Below are 18,081 nucleotides of genomic sequence, written 5' to 3' on the forward strand. Positions count from 1 at the left end.
TTCAATGGCGCACTGTACTTCCCCCTACAACTCCTACTTGCTGTGCAGTCATATTCCCAGATAATTACCTGGTGTGTAATTGGTGACGTCTGGTCCTCCGGTGTAATCGTCACCCAGGGTGATTGGTCAAGTGGTGCCATTACATCACAAAGCTACAGCAGGGTGTCATCTGACATGAGGGCCAATCAGTTGCCTAGTACGCAATAGGATACTTATATCACGGTATAGAAAATGGAGCAATGTGGACAGAATGCCCAGCTGAAGACTAAGGTGGTGAGATGAAAGGACCTAGGGCAATATTTGAGACTTATACATTTGTTTGAAGGAGTGGTTGATCTTACCATTCTGGAGTTCTCTATAGGTTAAGTGATAGGGATGCGCTAAAATGAAGATGTTAGAATCTGTTGTTTTTATTATTCCCACGAACCGTAGCATAAACCTTCCTCCCTTAACGTATCAGATCACTGAATTGCTATGGTGTACCATAACCTGAAATAATTCCTGTGAGAAGGGTACTCTATCTCTTGGCTGCCAAAGAGAGCTTTCTATCTAAGTCCTCATATAGGTGATAGGGTTGTGTAGAGAGTACCAGCAAATGAGGCAGAGGATTGAAAGAAGTCTGCTAGGTTGAAATCTAAATTAAGATTATAATTTTTAGTGAGTTTTGGATTTTCACAATATGAGACATGCCATAGTGCTGATTGACCCTTTATAAAAATCATGTTTTGGTAGTGTTGCATTTGGTTTTGAAATATTCAAGTTCTAAAAAAAGACTAACAGTGGACTTTTCCATCTGCAGATTATACTGAATGGCCAGCAGAGGCAGTGTTGCAGAGGAATATTTCTCTGCTTGCTGAGACGGAAAAAAAAAGAAAGCTCATTCCTCAGCCTTCTCCATGCCTCGATCAATATATATGGTAAGTCAAAATCTCAATTAATCATTTTGCCATTAATAAAAAGTTCATAGCATCTGATAGCTCTCTGTGCCTTTTAGTGGGGTCTTCCGCATAAATATAATCTTCCAAGACGGTAGCAATATGGATGATGCAATGGCCATCATGATAGTTTATCAAAGACTTTGTCTGCCTAAGTGTCTGAGAAAATCTTCTTTAGATACTTGTGCAGGCAATATGTCCTGTGAGTTAATTACCATCCTTCAGGCTGGAATGAGCTGTCTTAGGTTAGAGCAAATGACTTACATTCAGATGGAGGGAAGCTATTTAACCTGTTTCCCTGCTCTCTGTGAGTGGGACTCTGATACTCCAGATGGACTGCTATTTAGAAACTGTGTTCTTCGAACTCTAGTCCTCTTTGAATAGGAGCCCACTACTTTCAATGGCGCACTGTACTTCCCCCTACAACTCCTACTTGCTGTGCAGTCATATTCCCAGATAATTACCTGGTGTGTAATTGGTGACGTCTGGTCCTCCGGTGTAATCGTCACCCAGGGCGATTGGTCAAGTGGTGCCATTACATCACGAAGCTACAGCAGAATGTCATCTGACATGAGGGCTAATCAGTTGCTTCTTCTAACTCTAGCCCTCTTTAAATAGGAGCCCAATACTTTCAATGGCGCACTGTACTTCCCCCTTACACCTCCTACTTGCTGTGCAGTCATATTCACAGATAGTTACCTAGTTTGTAATTGCTGATGTCTGGTCCTCCGGTGTAATCGTCACCCAGGGCGATTGGTCAAGTGGTGCCATTACATCACAAAGCTACAGCAGGGTGTCATCTGACATGAGGGCCAATCAGTTGCCTAGTACGCAATAGGATACTTATATCAAGGTATAGAAAATGGAGCAATGTGGACAGAATGCCCAGCTGAAGACTAAGGTGGTGAGATGAAAGGACCTAGGGCAATATTTGAGACTTATACATTTGTTTGAAGGAGTGGTTGATCTTACCATTCTGGAGTTCTCTATAGGTTAAGTGATAGGGATGCGCTAAAATGAAGATGTTAGAATCTGTCGTTTTATATTATTCCCACGAACCGTAGCATAAACCTTCCTCCCTTAACGTATCAGATCACTGAATTGCTATGGTGTACCATAACCTGAAATAATTCCTGTGAGAAGGGTACTCTATCTCTTGGCTGCCAAAGAGAGCTTTCTATCTAAGTCCTCATATAGGTGATAGGGTTGTGTAGAGAGTACCAGCAAATGAGGCAGAGGATTGAAAGAAGTCTGCTAGGTTGAAATCTAAATTAAGATTATAATTTTTAGTGAGTTTTGGATTTTCACAATATGAGACATGCCATAGTGCTAATTGACCCTTTATAAAAATCATGTTTTGGTAGTGTTGCATTTGGTTTTGAAATATTCAAGTTCTAAAAAAAGACTAACAGTGGACTTTTCCATCTGCAGATTATACTGAATGGCCAGCAGAGGCAGTGTTGCAGAGGAATATTTCTCTGCTTGCTGAGACGGAAAAAAAAAGAAAGCTCATTCCTCAGCCTTCTCCATGCCTCGATCAATATATATGGTAAGTCAAAATCTCAATTAATCATTTTGCCATTAATAAAAAGTTCATAGCATCTGATAGCTCTCTGTGCCTTTTAGTGGGGTCTTCCGCATAAATATAATCTTCCAAGACGGTAGCAATATGGATGATGCAATGGCCATCATGATAGTTTATCAAAGACTTTGTCTGCCTAAGTGTCTGAGAAAATCTTCTTTAGATACTTGTGCAGGCAATATGTCCTGTGAGTTAATTACCATCCTTCAGGCTGGAATGAGCTGTCTTAGGTTAGAGCAAATGACTTACATTCAGATGGAGGGAAGCTATTTAACCTGTTTCCCTGCTCTCTGTGAGTGGGACTCTGATACTCCAGATGGACTGCTATTTAGAAACTGTGTTCTTCTAACTCTAGTCCTCTTTGAATAGGAGCCCACTACTTTCAATGGCGCACTGTACTTCCCCCTACAACTCCTACTTGCTGTGCAGTCATATTCCCAGATAATTACCTGGTGTGTAATTGGTGACGTCTGGTCCTCCAGTGTAATCGTCACCCAGGGCGATTGGTCAAGTGGTGCCATTACATCACGAAGCTACAGCAGAATGTCATCTGACATGAGGGCTAATCAGTTGCTTCTTCTAACTCTAGCCCTCTTTAAATAGGAGCCCAATACTTTCAATGGCGCACTGTACTTCCCCCTTACACCTCCTACTTGCTGTGCAGTCATATTCACAGATAGTTACCTAGTTTGTAATTGCTGATGTCTGGTCCTCCGGTGTAATCGTCACCCAGGGCGATTGGTCAAGTGGTGCCATTACATCACAAAGCTACAGCAGGGTGTCATCTGACATGAGGGCCAATCAGTTGCCTAGTACGCAATAGGATACTTATATCACGGTATAGAAAATGGAGCAATGTGGACAGAATGCCCAGCTGAAGACTAAGGTGGTGAGATGAAAGGACCTAGGGCAATATTTGAGACTTATACATTTGTTTGAAGGAGTGGTTGATCTTACCATTCTGGAGTTCTCTATAGGTTAAGTGATAGGGATGCGCTAAAATGAAGATGTTAGAATCTGTTGTTTTTATTATTCCCACGAACCGTAGCATAAACCTTCCTCCCTTAACGTATCAGATCACTGAATTGCTATGGTGTACCATAACCTGAAATAATTCCTGTGAGAAGGGTACTCTATCTCTTGGCTGCCAAAGAGAGCTTTCTATCTAAGTCCTCATATAGGTGATAGGGTTGTGTAGAGAGTACCAGCAAATGAGGCAGAGGATTGAAAGAAGTCTGCTAGGTTGAAATCTAAATTAAGATTATAATTTTTAGTGAGTTTTGGATTTTCACAATATGAGACATGCCATAGTGCTAATTGACCCTTTATAAAAATCATGTTTTGGTAGTGTTGCATTTGGTTTTGAAATATTCAAGTTCTAAAAAAAGACTAACAGTGGACTTTTCCATCTGCAGATTATACTGAATGGCCAGCAGAGGCAGTGTTGCAGAGGAATATTTCTTATCTTATCTTATCTTAATGTTTTGTTGAAGCGCTACAGCTGCCTCGGCAATGAGGCGTCCCGGCGCTGAAACCTAGATCCGATCCTGAGCAAGAAGGCCTAGGGGCAGAGGCGAGTTTAGAGACAAGGGAAAAGATAAGTTTTCACTGCCTTTCGGAAGGCGGAAAGGTTGTCCAGCGCGCGAATGTGATGTGGGAGTTCGTTCCACATCTTGGCTCCCAGGAACCTAAAGGAGCGTCCGCCCATGCGGGAGAGTTTTATGCGTGGGACGCAGAGGAGGTTTTGGTTGGAAGATCTTAGGTTCCGTGACGGCGCATAGGGAGTGAGAAGGGGTTGAAGCAGAGGGGGAGTGTCAAGTTTGAGAATTGTGAAGGTCATGATGAGGGTCTTAAACTTGATTCTGGAGTCAACCGGGAGCCAGTGCAATTTTCTGATGGTTGCTCTGGCTGAACATCTGCGGGGCAGGCAGATCAGAGTTCTAGCGGCCGAGTTCTGCACGCGTTGGAGTCGTGCTAGCTCACATTTGTTGGCGCCAAGAAGGAGTACATTGGCGTAGTCTAGACGCGAGAGTATGGTGGCTTGGATGATGAGCTGTCGGGTCTTTGCGTCAAAGAAGCCTAGTATGTGGCTGAGGCTTCTCAGTAAGCCAATGCAGGTGCCGGCAACTTTCTTGGTGTGAGCTCGAAAGTTGAGTGAGTCGTCCATCCATACACCCAGGTTTTTCACAAGGGTTTTGGGGGGAGGGATGGTACCGAGGGAGGACGGCCACCAGTGCTCATTCCAAAGGCTGGTGTTTTTGCCGAGGAGGAGCACCTCTGTTTTTCCGCCATTGAGCTGTAGACAGTTTGTGGTCATCCATTGGGCGACCGCAGAGAGTCCGTTTTTAAAATTAGAGGAAAAGTTGGAGGGTCCATCTGAGAGGGCAATGGCCAATTGTGTATCGTCAGCATACGATACTAATGTTAAGCCCCATTCTTTGGCCACTGCCGCCAGAGGCTGAACATAAAGATTAAAAAGAGAGGGGCTTAGCGCAGAGCCCTGCGGGACTCCCTGATCAATAGGATGGGGTTTAGATAGAAAGGGTGGGGCAGAGACTCGAAAGGACCTGTTTTCGAGGAAGGATCTAAACCACTCCAGGGCATGGCCCTTTACACCAAAGGCCTCCAGACGTCTAAGAAGGATGACATGGGATACCGTGTCAAAGGCCGCGCTGAGATCCAGAAGGATCAGCGCAGCACTTTGACCGGCATCCAGGATCGTCCGGAGGTGCTCTGTGGTAGCTAGGAGAGCAGACTCAGTGCTATGGCCTGGTCTGAACCCGTTTTGTGATGGGTCCAGAATGTTGTTTTTGGCCATATGTTGGGAAAGAGCACTGTTGACATGTGCTTCAGCGAGTTTGGAAAGCCATGGAAGCAGGGAGATAGGACGAAAATTCTCCGGTTTAGATGGATCTAGGGTGGGTTTCTTGATGATAGGCGAAACCCACGCTTGCTTCCAGGCAGATGGTACGCACGCTGAAGTAAAGGAGAGGTTCAGGATGGCGGTTAGCGCTGGTAGGAAGAAGTTGAGTGATTCTAGGAATTGAACCGGGCGCATGGGGTCTGCGGGGGAGCCAGACTTGACTTTGTTGCAAAGTCTGATAAGAATGTCTATGGAGATTTCTGGGATGTGGGTCAGGGTCGAGTAGCTGGGAGAGGCAGAGGGATAGCTGACGATGTTAGGGTCATGCTGGGGAAAGGAGGTGTAAATTTTCTGCACCTTGTCGACGAAGAATTTAGCAAGTTCCTCGCATTGTTGCTCGGAGGAGATCGTAGGGGGGGGTGTTTTGTTGCTCTGAAGTTCTTGTACGAGTTTGAAAATTTCTTTCGCGGGGGTGGGACTAGATTCAATTTTATCGGCGTAGAAAGCAGCTCGTGCAGCACGGATGGCTTTGTGATATGATTTTTGTAGCTGAAGGTATTTATCTTTGTCCTCTTTATTGTATTCCCTACGCCAAAGGCGTTCTGCCTTTTTACACTCTTTTCTTAGATTTTTGAGTGCGTCGTTGTACCAGGGGTTTGATGGCGAGTTGCGGCCTTTTGTCCATTTTGCAGGGATAAGGCTGTCTAGTCCGCCCGTAATCCACTCGTGAAACGTGTTGTAGGTAACGTTGATGTCAGCGTTAGAGTCAGGGTGGAAGTCCCCTAATGTCCTGTGTAGATCCTCATGAGACAGTTTGTGCCACGGTCTTTTTAAACGGCTGGCCGGAGCCGTATTGTGCCTGCTTTTGTTGACCGGAATGGTCAGTTTAATAAGGGAGTGATCTGTCCATCTTTCTCTGCTTGCTGAGACGGAAAAAAAAAGAAAGCTCATTCCTCAGCCTTCTCCATGCCTCGATCAATATATATGGTAAGTCAAAATCTCAATTAATCATTTTGCCATTAATAAAAAGTTCATAGCATCTGATAGCTCTCTGTGCCTTTTAGTGGGGTCTTCCGCATAAATATAATCTTCCAAGACGGTAGCAATATGGATGATGCAATGGCCATCATGATAGTTTATCAAAGACTTTGTCTGCCTAAGTGTCTGAGAAAATCTTCTTTAGATACTTGTGCAGGCAATATGTCCTGTGAGTTAATTACCATCCTTCAGGCTGGAATGAGCTGTCTTAGGTTAGAGCAAATGACTTACATTCAGATGGAGGGAAGCTATTTAACCTGTTTCCCTGCTCTCTGTGAGTGGGACTCTGATACTCCAGATGGACTGCTATTTAGAAACTGTGTTCTTCTAACTCTAGTCCTCTTTGAATAGGAGCCCACTACTTTCAATGGCGCACTGTACTTCCCCCTACAACTCCTACTTGCTGTGCAGTCATATTCCCAGATAATTACCTGGTGTGTAATTGGTGACGTCTGGTCCTCCAGTGTAATCGTCACCCAGGGCGATTGGTCAAGTGGTGCCATTACATCACGAAGCTACAGCAGAATGTCATCTGACATGAGGGCTAATCAGTTGCTTCTTCTAACTCTAGCCCTCTTTAAATAGGAGCCCAATACTTTCAATGGCGCACTGTACTTCCCCCTTACACCTCCTACTTGCTGTGCAGTCATATTCACAGATAGTTACCTAGTTTGTAATTGCTGATGTCTGGTCCTCCGGTGTAATCGTCACCCAGGGCGATTGGTCAAGTGGTGCCATTACATCACAAAGCTACAGCAGGGTGTCATCTGACATGAGGGCCAATCAGTTGCCTAGTACGCAATAGGATACTTATATCAAGGTATAGAAAATGGAGCAATGTGGACAGAATGCCCAGCTGAAGACTAAGGTGGTGAGATGAAAGGACCTAGGGCAATATTTGAGACTTATACATTTGTTTGAAGGAGTGGTTGATCTTACCATTCTGGAGTTCTCTATAGGTTAAGTGATAGGGATGCGCTAAAATGAAGATGTTAGAATCTGTTGTTTTTATTATTCCCACGAACCGTAGCATAAACCTTCCTCCCTTAACGTATCAGATCACTGAATTGCTATGGTGTACCATAACCTGAAATAATTCCTGTGAGAAGGGTACTCTATCTCTTGGCTGCCAAAGAGAGCTTTCTATCTAAGTCCTCATATAGGTGATAGGGTTGTGTAGAGAGTACCAGCAAATGAGGCAGAGGATTGAAAGAAGTCTGCTAGGTTGAAATCTAAATTAAGATTATAATTTTTAGTGAGTTTTGGATTTTCACAATATGAGACATGCCATAGTGCTAATTGACCCTTTATAAAAATCATGTTTTGGTAGTGTTGCATTTGGTTTTGAAATATTCAAGTTCTAAAAAAAGACTAACAGTGGACTTTTCCATCTGCAGATTATACTGAATGGCCAGCAGAGGCAGTGTTGCAGAGGAATATTTCTCTGCTTGCTGAGACGGAAAAAAAAAGAAAGCTCATTCCTCAGCCTTCTCCATGCCTCGATCAATATATATGGTAAGTCAAAATCTCAATTATTCATTTTGCCATTAATAAAAAGTTCATAGCATCTGATAGCTCTCTGTGCCTTTCAGTGGGGTCTTCCGCATAAATATAATCTTCCAAGACGGTAGCAATATGGATGATGCAATGGCCATCATGATAGTTTATCAAAGACTTTGTCTGCCTAAGTGTCTGAGAAAATCTTCTTTAGATACTTGTGCAGGCAATATGTCCTGTGAGTTAATTACCATCCTTCAGGCTGGAATGAGCTGTCTTAGGTTAGAGCAAATGACTTACATTCAGATGGAGGGAAGCTATTTAACCTGTTTCCCTGCTCTCTGTGAGTGGGACTCTGATACTCCAGATGGACTGCTATTTAGAAACTGTGTTCTTCTAACTCTAGTCCTCTTTGAATAGGAGCCCACTACTTTCAATGGCGCACTGTACTTCCCCCTACAACTCCTACTTGCTGTGCAGTCATATTCCCAGATAATTACCTGGTGTGTAATTGGTGACGTCTGGTCCTCCAGTGTAATCGTCACCCAGGGCGATTGGTCAAGTGGTGCCATTACATCACGAAGCTACAGCAGAATGTCATCTGACATGAGGGCTAATCAGTTGCTTCTTCTAACTCTAGCCCTCTTTAAATAGGAGCCCAATACTTTCAATGGCGCACTGTACTTCCCCCTTACACCTCCTACTTGCTGTGCAGTCATATTCACAGATAGTTACCTAGTTTGTAATTGCTGATGTCTGGTCCTCCGGTGTAATCGTCACCCAGGGCGATTGGTCAAGTGGTGCCATTACATCACAAAGCTACAGCAGGGTGTCATCTGACATGAGGGCCAATCAGTTGCCTAGTACGCAATAGGATACTTATATCAAGGTATAGAAAATGGAGCAATGTGGACAGAATGCCCAGCTGAAGACTAAGGTGGTGAGATGAAAGGACCTAGGGCAATATTTGAGACTTATACATTTGTTTGAAGGAGTGGTTGATCTTACCATTCTGGAGTTCTCTATAGGTTAAGTGATAGGGATGCGCTAAAATGAAGATGTTAGAATCTGTTGTTTTTATTATTCCCACGAACCGTAGCATAAACCTTCCTCCCTTAACGTATCAGATCACTGAATTGCTATGGTGTACCATAACCTGAAATAATTCCTGTGAGAAGGGTACTCTATCTCTTGGCTGCCAAAGAGAGCTTTCTATCTAAGTCCTCATATAGGTGATAGGGTTGTGTAGAGAGTACCAGCAAATGAGGCAGAGGATTGAAAGAAGTCTGCTAGGTTGAAATCTAAATTAAGATTATAATTTTTAGTGAGTTTTGGATTTTCACAATATGAGACATGCCATAGTGCTAATTGACCCTTTATAAAAATCATGTTTTGGTAGTGTTGCATTTGGTTTTGAAATATTCAAGTTCTAAAAAAAGACTAACAGTGGACTTTTCCATCTGCAGATTATACTGAATGGCCAGCAGAGGCAGTGTTGCAGAGGAATATTTCTCTGCTTTCTGAGACGGAAAAAAAAAGAAAGCTCATTCCTCAGCCTTCTCCATGCCTCGATCAATATATATGGTAAGTCAAAATCTCAATTATTCATTTTGCCATTAATAAAAAGTTCATAGCATCTGATAGCTCTCTGTGCCTTTTAGTGGGGTCTTCCGCATAAATATAATCTTCCAAGACGGTAGCAATATGGATGATGCAATGGCCATCATGATAGTTTATCAAAGACTTTGTCTGCCTAAGTGTCTGAGAAAATCTTCTTTAGATACTTGTGCAGGCAATATGTCCTGTGAGTTAATTACCATCCTTCAGGCTGGAATGAGCTGTCTTAGGTTAGAGCAAATGACTTACATTCAGATGGAGGGAAGCTATTTAACCTGTTTCCCTGCTCTCTGTGAGTGGGACTCTGATACTCCAGATGGACTGCTATTTAGAAACTGTGTTCTTCGAACTCTAGTCCTCTTTGAATAGGAGCCCACTACTTTCAATGGCGCACTGTACTTCCCCCTACAACTCCTACTTGCTGTGCAGTCATATTCCCAGATAATTACCTGGTGTGTAATTGGTGACGTCTGGTCCTCCGGTGTAATCGTCACCCAGGGCGATTGGTCAAGTGGTGCCATTACATCACGAAGCTACAGCAGAATGTCATCTGACATGAGGGCTAATCAGTTGCTTCTTCTAACTCTAGCCCTCTTTAAATAGGAGCCCAATACTTTCAATGGCGCACTGTACTTCCCCCTTACACCTCCTACTTGCTGTGCAGTCATATTCACAGATAGTTACCTAGTTTGTAATTGCTGATGTCTGGTCCTCCGGTGTAATCGTCACCCAGGGCGATTGGTCAAGTGGTGCCATTACATCACAAAGCTACAGCAGGGTGTCATCTGACATGAGGGCCAATCAGTTGCCTAGTACGCAATAGGATACTTATATCAAGGTATAGAAAATGGAGCAATGTGGACAGAATGCCCAGCTGAAGACTAAGGTGGTGAGATGAAAGGACCTAGGGCAATATTTGAGACTTATACATTTGTTTGAAGGAGTGGTTGATCTTACCATTCTGGAGTTCTCTATAGGTTAAGTGATAGGGATGCGCTAAAATGAAGATGTTAGAATCTGTTGTTTTTATTATTCCCACGAACCGTAGCATAAACCTTCCTCCCTTAACGTATCAGATCACTGAATTGCTATGGTGTACCATAACCTGAAATAATTCCTGTGAGAAGGGTACTCTATCTCTTGGCTGCCAAAGAGAGCTTTCTATCTAAGTCCTCATATAGGTGATAGGGTTGTGTAGAGAGTACCAGCAAATGAGGCAGAGGATTGAAAGAAGTCTGCTAGGTTGAAATCTAAATTAAGATTATAATTTTTAGTGAGTTTTGGATTTTCACAATATGAGACATGCCATAGTGCTAATTGACCCTTTATAAAAATCATGTTTTGGTAGTGTTGCATTTGGTTTTGAAATATTCAAGTTCTAAAAAAAGACTAACAGTGGACTTTTCCATCTGCAGATTATACTGAATGGCCAGCAGAGGCAGTGTTGCAGAGGAATATTTCTCTGCTTGCTGAGACGGAAAAAAAAAGAAAGCTCATTCCTCAGCCTTCTCCATGCCTCGATCAATATATATGGTAAGTCAAAATCTCAATTATTCATTTTGCCATTAATAAAAAGTTCATAGCATCTGATAGCTCTCTGTGCCTTTCAGTGGGGTCTTCCGCATAAATATAATCTTCCAAGACGGTAGCAATATGGATGATGCAATGGCCATCATGATAGTTTATCAAAGACTTTGTCTGCCTAAGTGTCTGAGAAAATCTTCTTTAGATACTTGTGCAGGCAATATGTCCTGTGAGTTAATTACCATCCTTCAGGCTGGAATGAGCTGTCTTAGGTTAGAGCAAATGACTTACATTCAGATGGAGGGAAGCTATTTAACCTGTTTCCCTGCTCTCTGTGAGTGGGACTCTGATACTCCAGATGGACTGCTATTTAGAAACTGTGTTCTTCTAACTCTAGTCCTCTTTGAATAGGAGCCCACTACTTTCAATGGCGCACTGTACTTCCCCCTACAACTCCTACTTGCTGTGCAGTCATATTCCCAGATAATTACCTGGTGTGTAATTGGTGACGTCTGGTCCTCCAGTGTAATCGTCACCCAGGGCGATTGGTCAAGTGGTGCCATTACATCACGAAGCTACAGCAGAATGTCATCTGACATGAGGGCTAATCAGTTGCTTCTTCTAACTCTAGCCCTCTTTAAATAGGAGCCCAATACTTTCAATGGCGCACTGTACTTCCCCCTTACACCTCCTACTTGCTGTGCAGTCATATTCACAGATAGTTACCTAGTTTGTAATTGCTGATGTCTGGTCCTCCGGTGTAATCGTCACCCAGGGCGATTGGTCAAGTGGTGCCATTACATCACAAAGCTACAGCAGGGTGTCATCTGACATGAGGGCCAATCAGTTGCCTAGTACGCAATAGGATACTTATATCAAGGTATAGAAAATGGAGCAATGTGGACAGAATGCCCAGCTGAAGACTAAGGTGGTGAGATGAAAGGACCTAGGGCAATATTTGAGACTTATACATTTGTTTGAAGGAGTGGTTGATCTTACCATTCTGGAGTTCTCTATAGGTTAAGTGATAGGGATGCGCTAAAATGAAGATGTTAGAATCTGTTGTTTTTATTATTCCCACGAACCGTAGCATAAACCTTCCTCCCTTAACGTATCAGATCACTGAATTGCTATGGTGTACCATAACCTGAAATAATTCCTGTGAGAAGGGTACTCTATCTCTTGGCTGCCAAAGAGAGCTTTCTATCTAAGTCCTCATATAGGTGATAGGGTTGTGTAGAGAGTACCAGCAAATGAGGCAGAGGATTGAAAGAAGTCTGCTAGGTTGAAATCTAAATTAAGATTATAATTTTTAGTGAGTTTTGGATTTTCACAATATGAGACATGCCATAGTGCTAATTGACCCTTTATAAAAATCATGTTTTGGTAGTGTTGCATTTGGTTTTGAAATATTCAAGTTCTAAAAAAAGACTAACAGTGGACTTTTCCATCTGCAGATTATACTGAATGGCCAGCAGAGGCAGTGTTGCAGAGGAATATTTCTCTGCTTGCTGAGACGGAAAAAAAAAGAAAGCTCATTCCTCAGCCTTCTCCATGCCTCGATCAATATATATGGTAAGTCAAAATCTCAATTATTCATTTTGCCATTAATAAAAAGTTCATAGCATCTGATAGCTCTCTGTGCCTTTTAGTGGGGTCTTCCGCATAAATATAATCTTCCAAGACGGTAGCAATATGGATGATGCAATGGCCATCATGATAGTTTATCAAAGACTTTGTCTGCCTAAGTGTCTGAGAAAATCTTCTTTAGATACTTGTGCAGGCAATATGTCCTGTGAGTTAATTACCATCCTTCAGGCTGGAATGAGCTGTCTTAGGTTAGAGCAAATGACTTACATTCAGATGGAGGGAAGCTATTTAACCTGTTTCCCTGCTCTCTGTGAGTGGGACTCTGATACTCCAGATGGACTGCTATTTAGAAACTGTGTTCTTCGAACTCTAGTCCTCTTTGAATAGGAGCCCACTACTTTCAATGGCGCACTGTACTTCCCCCTACAACTCCTACTTGCTGTGCAGTCATATTCCCAGATAATTACCTGGTGTGTAATTGGTGACGTCTGGTCCTCCGGTGTAATCGTCACCCAGGGTGATTGGTCAAGTGGTGCCATTACATCACAAAGCTACAGCAGGGTGTCATCTGACATGAGGGCCAATCAGTTGCCTAGTACGCAATAGGATACTTATATCACGGTATAGAAAATGGAGCAATGTGGACAGAATGCCCAGCTGAAGACTAAGGTGGTGAGATGAAAGGACCTAGGGCAATATTTGAGACTTATACATTTGTTTGAAGGAGTGGTTGATCTTACCATTCTGGAGTTCTCTATAGGTTAAGTGATAGGGATGCGCTAAAATGAAGATGTTAGAATCTGTTGTTTTTATTATTCCCACGAACCGTAGCATAAACCTTCCTCCCTTAACGTATCAGATCACTGAATTGCTATGGTGTACCATAACCTGAAATAATTCCTGTGAGAAGGGTACTCTATCTCTTGGCTGCCAAAGAGAGCTTTCTATCTAAGTCCTCATATAGGTGATAGGGTTGTGTAGAGAGTACCAGCAAATGAGGCAGAGGATTGAAAGAAGTCTGCTAGGTTGAAATCTAAATTAAGATTATAATTTTTAGTGAGTTTTGGATTTTCACAATATGAGACATGCCATAGTGCTAATTGACCCTTTATAAAAATCATGTTTTGGTAGTGTTGCATTTGGTTTTGAAATATTCAAGTTCTAAAAAAAGACTAACAGTGGACTTTTCCATCTGCAGATTATACTGAATGGCCAGCAGAGGCAGTGTTGCAGAGGAATATTTCTCTGCTTGCTGAGACGGAAAAAAAAAGAAAGCTCATTCCTCAGCCTTCTCCATGCCTCGATCAATATATATGGTAAGTCAAAATCTCAATTATTCATTTTGCCATTAATAAAAAGTTCATAGCATCTGATAGCTCTCTGTGCCTTTTAGTGGGGTCTTCCGCATAAATATAATCTTCCAAGACGGTAGCAATATGGATGATGCAATGGCCATCATGATAGTTTATCAAAGACTTTGTCTGCCTAAGTGTCTGAGAAAATCTTCTTTAGATACTTGTGCAGGCAATATGTCCTGTGAGTTAATTACCATCCTTCAGGCTGGAATGAGCTGTCTTAGGTTAGAGCAAATGACTTACATTCAGATGGAGGGAAGCTATTTAACCTGTTTCCCTGCTCTCTGTGAGTGGGACTCTGATACTCCAGATGGACTGCTATTTAGAAACTGTGTTCTTCGAACTCTAGTCCTCTTTGAATAGGAGCCCACTACTTTCAATGGCGCACTGTACTTCCCCCTACAACTCCTACTTGCTGTGCAGTCATATTCCCAGATAATTACCTGGTGTGTAATTGGTGACGTCTGGTCCTCCGGTGTAATCGTCACCCAGGGCGATTGGTCAAGTGGTGCCATTACATCACGAAGCTACAGCAGAATGTCATCTGACATGAGGGCTAATCAGTTGCTTCTTCTAACTCTAGCCCTCTTTAAATAGGAGCCCAATACTTTCAATGGCGCACTGTACTTCCCCCTTACACCTCCTACTTGCTGTGCAGTCATATTCACAGATAGTTACCTAGTTTGTAATTGCTGATGTCTGGTCCTCCGGTGTAATCGTCACCCAGGGCGATTGGTCAAGTGGTGCCATTACATCACAAAGCTACAGCAGGGTGTCATCTGACATGAGGGCCAATCAGTTGCCTAGTACGCAATAGGATACTTATATCAAGGTATAGAAAATGGAGCAATGTGGACAGAATGCCCAGCTGAAGACTAAGGTGGTGAGATGAAAGGACCTAGGGCAATATTTGAGACTTATACATTTGTTTGAAGGAGTGGTTGATCTTACCATTCTGGAGTTCTCTATAGGTTAAGTGATAGGGATGCGCTAAAATGAAGATGTTAGAATCTGTTGTTTTTATTATTCCCACGAACCGTAGCATAAACCTTCCTCCCTTAACGTATCAGATCACTGAATTGCTATGGTGTACCATAACCTGAAATAATTCCTGTGAGAAGGGTACTCTATCTCTTGGCTGCCAAAGAGAGCTTTCTATCTAAGTCCTCATATAGGTGATAGGGTTGTGTAGAGAGTACCAGCAAATGAGGCAGAGGATTGAAAGAAGTCTGCTAGGTTGAAATCTAAATTAAGATTATAATTTTTAGTGAGTTTTGGATTTTCACAATATGAGACATGCCATAGTGCTAATTGACCCTTTATAAAAATCATGTTTTGGTAGTGTTGCATTTGGTTTTGAAATATTCAAGTTCTAAAAAAAGACTAACAGTGGACTTTTCCATCTGCAGATTATACTGAATGGCCAGCAGAGGCAGTGTTGCAGAGGAATATTTCTCTGCTTGCTGAGACGGAAAAAAAAAGAAAGCTCATTCCTCAGCCTTCTCCATGCCTCGATCAATATATATGGTAAGTCAAAATCTCAATTATTCATTTTGCCATTAATAAAAAGTTCATAGCATCTGATAGCTCTCTGTGCCTTTCAGTGGGGTCTTCCGCATAAATATAATCTTCCAAGACGGTAGCAATATGGATGATGCAATGGCCATCATGATAGTTTATCAAAGACTTTGTCTGCCTAAGTGTCTGAGAAAATCTTCTTTAGATACTTGTGCAGGCAATATGTCCTGTGAGTTAATTACCATCCTTCAGGCTGGAATGAGCTGTCTTAGGTTAGAGCAAATGACTTACATTCAGATGGAGGGAAGCTATTTAACCTGTTTCCCTGCTCTCTGTGAGTGGGACTCTGATACTCCAGATGGACTGCTATTTAGAAACTGTGTTCTTCGAACTCTAGTCCTCTTTGAATAGGAGCCCACTACTTTCAATGGCGCACTGTACTTCCCCCTACAACTCCTACTTGCTGTGCAGTCATATTCCCAGATAATTACCTGGTGTGTAATTGGTGACGTCTGGTCCTCCGGTGTAATCGTCACCCAGGGCGATTGGTCAAGTGGTGCCATTACATCACGAAGCTACAGCAGAATGTCATCTGACATGAGGGCTAATCAGTTGCTTCTTCTAACTCTAGCCCTCTTTAAATAGGAGCCCAATACTTTCAATGGCGCACTGTACTTCCCCCTTACACCTCCTACTTGCTGTGCAGTCATATTCACAGATAGTTACCTAGTTTGTAATTGCTGATGTCTGGTCCTCCGGTGTAATCGTCACCCAGGGCGATTGGTCAAGTGGTGCCATTACATCACAAAGCTACAGCAGGGTGTCATCTGACATGAGGGCCAATCAGTTGCCTAGTACGCAATAGGATACTTATATCAAGGTATAGAAAATGGAGCAATGTGGACAGAATGCCCAGCTGAAGACTAAGGTGGTGAGATGAAAGGACCTAGGGCAATATTTGAGACTTATACATTTGTTTGAAGGAGTGGTTGATCTTACCATTCTGGAGTTCTCTATAGGTTAAGTGATAGGGATGCGCTAAAATGAAGATGTTAGAATCTGTTGTTTTTATTATTCCCACGAACCGTAGCATAAACCTTCCTCCCTTAACGTATCAGATCACTGAATTGCTATGGTGTACCATAACCTGAAATAATTCCTGTGAGAAGGGTACTCTATCTCTTGGCTGCCAAAGAGATCTTTCTATCTAAGTCCTCATATAGGTGATAGGGTTGTGTAGAGAGTACCAGCAAATGAGGCAGAGGATTGAAAGAAGTCTGCTAGGTTGAAATCTAAATTAAGATTATAATTTTTAGTGAGTTTTGGATTTTCACAATATGAGACATGCCATAGTGCTAATTGACCCTTTATAAAAATCATGTTTTGGTAGTGTTGCATTTGGTTTTGAAATATTCAAGTTCTAAAAAAAGACTAACAGTGGACTTTTCCATCTGCAGATTATACTGAATGGCCAGCAGAGGCAGTGTTGCAGAGGAATATTTCTCTGCTTGCTGAGACGGAAAAAAAAAGAAAGCTCATTCCTCAGCCTTCTCCATGCCTCGATCAATATATATGGTAAGTCAAAATCTCAATTATTCATTTTGCCATTAATAAAAAGTTCATAGCATCTGATAGCTCTCTGTGCCTTTTAGTGGGGTCTTCCGCATAAATATAATCTTCCAAGACGGTAGCAATATGGATGATGCAATGGCCATCATGATAGTTTATCAAAGACTTTGTCTGCCTAAGTGTCTGAGAAAATCTTCTTTAGATACTTGTGCAGGCAATATGTCCTGTGAGTTAATTACCATCCTTCAGGCTGGAATGAGCTGTCTTAGGTTAGAGCAAATGACTTACATTCAGATGGAGGGAAGCTATTTAACCTGTTTCCCTGCTCTCTGTGAGTGGGACTCTGATACTCCAGATGGACTGCTATTTAGAAACTGTGTTCTTCGAACTCTAGTCCTCTTTGAATAGGAGCCCACTACTTTCAATGGCGCACTGTACTTCCCCCTACAACTCCTACTTGCTGTGCAGTCATATTCCCAGATAATTACCTGGTGTGTAATTGGTGACGTCTGGTCCTCCGGTGTAATCGTCACCCAGGGCGATTGGTCAAGTGGTGCCATTACATCACGAAGCTACAGCAGAATGTCATCTGACATGAGGGCTAATCAGTTGCTTCTTCTAACTCTAGCCCTCTTTAAATAGGAGCCCAATACTTTCAATGGCGCACTGTACTTCCCCCTTACACCTCCTACTTGCTGTGCAGTCATATTCACAGATAGTTACCTAGTTTGTAATTGCTGATGTCTGGTCCTCCGGTGTAATCGTCACCCAGGGCGATTGGTCAAGTGGTGCCATTACATCACAAAGCTACAGCAGGGTGTCATCTGACATGAGGGCCAATCAGTTGCCTAGTACGCAATAGGATACTTATATCAAGGTATAGAAAATGGAGCAATGTGGACAGAATGCCCAGCTGAAGACTAAGGTGGTGAGATGAAAGGACCTAGGGCAATATTTGAGACTTATACATTTGTTTGAAGGAGTGGTTGATCT

This window comes from Lissotriton vulgaris, chromosome 7 (genome assembly GCF_964263255.1).
Source record: "Lissotriton vulgaris chromosome 7, aLisVul1.2, whole genome shotgun sequence".
Classification (NCBI taxonomy): Eukaryota; Metazoa; Chordata; class Amphibia; order Caudata; family Salamandridae; genus Lissotriton; species Lissotriton vulgaris.